This window comes from Lytechinus variegatus, chromosome 4, assembly GCF_018143015.1.
Source record: "Lytechinus variegatus isolate NC3 chromosome 4, Lvar_3.0, whole genome shotgun sequence".
Lineage (NCBI taxonomy): Eukaryota > Metazoa > Echinodermata > Echinoidea > Temnopleuroida > Toxopneustidae > Lytechinus > Lytechinus variegatus.
The window spans coordinates 50,601,713-50,607,214 of NC_054743.1; positions in this window are offsets into that span (position 1 = coordinate 50,601,713).

Consider the following 5,502-nt stretch of genomic DNA (forward strand, 5'->3'; position numbering starts at 1 on the left):
ATACCGAACCTTCGGAATATCCGAATCTTCGGAATAACGAAGTTTCGGAATTACGAATGTATGCGAGGATTACATTTTTCATCAAATTCGTATAATGAATATTTACTAATTATTCTAATATTCAATTTCCAATAAATATGGTATAGTGCGAAATATTTCTAATGATTGTTGATCTAGTATTACCATTTTAAAATTAATCTTGTGTTATTAATGTCTTTAAATTTGTAATCTAGACAATTGTTATTATGGGCCCGAATTCACAAAGGTGGACTAAAGTTATACCGGTGTTCAGTTTAGCCCTGGGTTAAGACATGGTCACACCGCCCGTCGAGCGTTGTTGGAGCGGTCGTGGAGCGGAGAGAAAAAATCATCACCGCTCGCTCCCGTTCACCATTTTCGATTTCGATTGTTTTTATTTTGTTTTCGATTTTTGTTTTTGATTATTTCCCCAATTTTGTGAGCGAAATTCGACCCCCTCACCCTACCGCTCCACGACCGCTCCAACAACACTCGGGCGGTGTGAACTGTCCTTGAACTAATACCCGGGTATAAAGTTAGTCCATCGCACCTTTCACAAACGGTGGGGTAACTGAGCCATGGGTTTACTTTAGCACCCGGGGTTAAATTTAACCCATGGCTGAGTTATACCCCGATATAACTTTAGTACACCTTTGTGAATCACAAAAGTTAGCCCCTAGGGGCTTACTATAGTCCATGGATTAAAATGACGTCAAATGACGACTTTTATACCCCGGTATAACTTTAGTCCACCTTTGTGAATTCGGGCCATAGGGAATTTTATATATGGGCTCCAATTCGGTATTGATGTAGTCATGAATATAATCATGGACTTGTACTTTTGCAGATTCTTGCCTCAATTTTTTATTGAAAAATTGTTGAAGGTGAGACTTGAACTTGTGTCAATGGTCTTGACTGCAATTGGCTTACTGATTGCGCAATACAATCCATGCTCACTGTTGTGCCTAATACTATATCGTCATTATATTCGTCAGTCGCGTCGGTACCAAATTGAAGCCCATGTACATGTATTCATTCCAGTGGCGTAACAGGCGGGGAACAGAGAGCACTCTGTGAAAAAAAAGGAAGAAAGAAAGAAAGAAAGAAAGAAAGAAAGAAGGAAAGAAAGAAAGAAATAAAAAAGAAAGGAAGGAAGGAATTAATACAGGGACAGAAAAGTAGGGGGAAGAGGAATGAAGAGAAAAGAAAAAAAAGAGATCAGCGAAACGAGAAGGGGACAAAAGAAGAACATGCGTGAATAGACAACTAGACGGGTCAATATTTGATTTGACCCGGAAAAAGAGCAACAAAAGGTTTTTCGACTGTTTCTGACAGTATATCTGGAAGATATATCGGGGTGAAAGAATGGAATTCTCTCACTTCTTATATCAAAAACAGCACAACACTTTCACGATTTAAGTTACTATCGAAGTCATTTTTGTTCAATTATTTAAAGAACTCCGATCCCACCCTGTAATTGTAATAGCATTTGATTTTTTTTTTTTTGGTCTTTTATTCTATTCTATCTCCTGTGTTTTTGCATTGTGGGATGATGTGTTAAAGTGTGTGTGTGTTTGTTCATTCATAACCTTTTTTAACCGGTTATATGATATTTGTGTATTTGTAGGGCCGCGGCTATAAGCAGTCTTGCTTCTTAGGGGTCCTGACCATTAAGTAACTTGCAACCTGTTATATTTTGAATTAGTTTGTTTGTATCATGTAATTTTTTGTAAATATTTTGATGTCTTTATGATGGTCAATAAATTGAATTGAAATTGAATTGAAATATTTGACATTAGGAATAACATACAGAAAATCTACCAAAATCCGCATCCGGGAAAGTGGTTATTTTTAAGATGGCGTCCAAGATGGCCGCGATTCACTGAAAATTGATATAACTCAATTATTTTCTACCCTAGAATCCTATTTTGGTTCATATTCCATGGTCCAGGGAGTAAAAGAATTTGTTGATACAATGAAGAGTTAATATTAGCACGTCATGGTATCTGAAAATCAAAAATGGCTGCCGTAGGCTAAAAATCCACAATTCATCTATTATTTCCTTGAGTGGCTTTAATTTGGTTTATATTCAATGGTTTTAATGAAGAAGTACATCGGGATAAATTACAAGGACAGCTAGTGGTATGGTGGGTCCAAAAATCCAAGAGGGATTCCTAAAAAAAACGACATAGTTTGTTCAATATCCGGAATATGATTGTTGTGCCTATAGTTTACCATGGTTAAATGGGTCACATAATAGATTGGGACAAGTTACAAGAACAGTCGGTGGTCAAGTTTGTCCAAAAGTCCATGAGGGGGGCTTTAAAAAATGCTGTATGAAATAGCCGCTGTTATTCATAAATGGACATAGTTCATGTAATATCCGCCAATGGCATATTAGTAACAAGGACAATCAGTGGTCCAGTAATTAAAAGAAAAATCCAAGATGGCTTCCAAAATTCAGGGTCTAAAATGACTACCGTCACTTAAAAATGGACGTGTATAGTTCATTTAAAATCCACTAAGGAAATGTTAGTGTCCATACTATGATTTCATGGTTAAATTAATACGTTTGGACTCTTTGCAATGATATGCAGTTGTCCATTTTGCCTAAAATCCAAGAGGGTTTTCAAAATAGCATCTAAAACGATTCCTATCACTCATTAATGATCAGAGTTCATACAATATCAATCTGTGACAAATAATAAGGTGTCTTTACTGTCCGAATGTATTATTTGACCCTTTGTAGTTCATACCAATGAAGGGTCAAATAATACATTAGGACAAGTAACAAGGATTGTTCGGTCTACATTTTGTAAAAGGTCCAAGGTAGATTCTAAAATTCGTCCAAATTGGTGCTGCTACCAACTCATAGGACAATATGATAACTTATGTCCCCATTATTTAGGTGTTGTCACCAAATTAATATCCCCCATGGTGTATTTTTAGTGTTCTATATCCACTTTTAAGTAACAACAGTCAATTTAGACCCAATATTTGGAAGCCATCTTGGATTTTTTAACATACCAGACCAATGTGTGTCTGTTCTTGTAACTTGTTGTAGTGCATTACTTGACCCTTTAACATGTTCAAACCATGGTTTAGACACCGAACTCGCGTCCCCCAGACAGTAATTGAACAAACTAGGTCCATTCAAAAGTAACATCAGACATTTTTTTACTCCATTTTTGGAAGTCGTCTTGGAATTTTGGACATAGTCCACTGACTTTCATAGTAATTTGTCCTAATGTACATAATTTGACCCTTGGAATCATAGTTTAGACACCAAAATCATATCTCACAGGCGGAGATAAAGTGAGCTATATATGCCTGTTTTAACTATCAGCAGCCATTTTAAATCCAATATTTTGGAAGTCATATTGGATTCTTGGATATACCAGACCACTGTCCTATTGCATTATTTGACCCTTGAAATCAATGGTTTAGACACCAAAATCACATCTCTCAGGCCGATATTAAAAAAGCTATGTCAGCTTTCAAGGTCAAGTCCACCCCAGAAAAATATTGGTTTGAATAAATAGAAAAAAATCATACTAGCATAATGCTGAAAGCTTCATTAAAATCGGATGTAAAATAAGAAAGTTATGAACATTCAAAGTTTAGCTTAGTTTTCACAAAACAGTAATATGCACAACTCAGTGACATACAGCTGAGACGGTCGATGATGTCCCTCACTCTCTATTTCGATTATTTTTTATTGTTTGAATTATACAATATTTCATTTTTTTTACAGATTTGACAATAAGGACCAATTTGACTGAACTATATGATATCAAACAATGCTTATTCCACATGTTCAGGGAGGAATTTATCGTTTTTCACTTGACAATGAAGAGAAAATGAGTATATTTCATATAATATAATACCAAAGAAATAGTGAGTGGATGACGTCATCAGTTTCCTCATTTGCATACCGACCAGGATGTGCATATAACTGTTTTGTGAAATTAAGCAAAACTTTAAAATGTCATAACTTTCTTATTTTACATCCGATTTTTACGAAATTTTCAATGTTTTGCTTGTTGGGTATTTCTTTTTTATTCAAATCCACTGTTTGTTGGGGTGGACTTGTCCTTAAGTATTGGCAGCCATTTAAAAATCATTTTTGAAAGCCATCTTAGATTTTTAGACCACTGACTGTCGTTGTAACTTATCCTAATTTTGACCCTTCAAACCAGTGGTTTAGTCATCGAAATCACATTTCCCAGATTGATGTGAAATGCGCTATGTCCGCTTTAAGTATTAGCAGCAATTTTAGAATATTTTTGGAAGCCATTGTGGATTTTCGGACATAGCAGACCACTGACTTTCCTTGTAAATGGTTTCAATGTATATTTTATTCATTTAACCATGCTGCATAGACACAAAAGTCATATCCTGGATATTGAGCAAACTATGTCGGGGTAATTTTTAAGTAGCAATTAACAGTAATTTTATACTCCATTTTTGGAAGCCATCTTAGATGTTTTAACATACTGACCACTGACTGCCCTAAATAAGTAATAGATGGATTGTGGATCTTAGCCTATAGCAGCCATTTTGGGCGTTATCTTGGATTTTTTGTTATCCTGGAGTGCTTATATTCACTCTTAATTTCATCAGCACATTCGTTTATCCCCTGGACCATGGAATATGAACAGAAATAGGATTCTAAGGTGGATATCCATTTTCAGTGAATGGCGGCCATCTTGGACGCCATCTTGAAAATAACCACTTTTCAGGATGCCGATTTTCGTACATAATTATTTAGTATGTTATTTCTCAGGTGAATATAGTACCCACAAACTGTTGAAAAAAAATTGTTGCAATTTGTTTCGGGTAAGGCTAATTTTGGTCGTATATCCCGCCTAAAATCACCCCGAAATACTAACATAAAATAGGTGCCACCTGATAAAGTACAGTAAACCTCCTTATTACAGAACAATGCTGTACATACATGACAAGATTATATTATTAGTTTATATTTGAAATAAACCAAACACCAATCATTAGCATTAATCTTTCAACTTCATCCTTTCGGTCAACGGCATAAAAATATAGGAGTCAGTCATAAGAAAATATCGACCTACTGGTTAAAGATAGAAAAAATGGTATTACTACGATAAAATTCAATTCACAGCCGAAGGTTGAATCAGGGTGGATATCCAGCCTCCGCCAATAGGGGGGACGAATGTTTTTCCGTGAAAACGAGCATTACTGCTGGGCAAACAGATTTTCTGCGAGCTTTACTTTAATTGACAGTGCTCTCTCAAGTGTAACATTTTGTCAAAACTTTTACTTTCATTGAATAGATGAGACCCAAACCCAAAATTAAAAGTGAAAAAATTACCCACATGTCGTATATTTTTTAATTCCCAGGGCTTTTTTCAAAGTGTAAACTTTTTTTGATACGCACTGTAATACATGTAATTCGTCGGGTATTTTGTTCAATTGAGAATACCATAGTTTATAATCCAAATATAT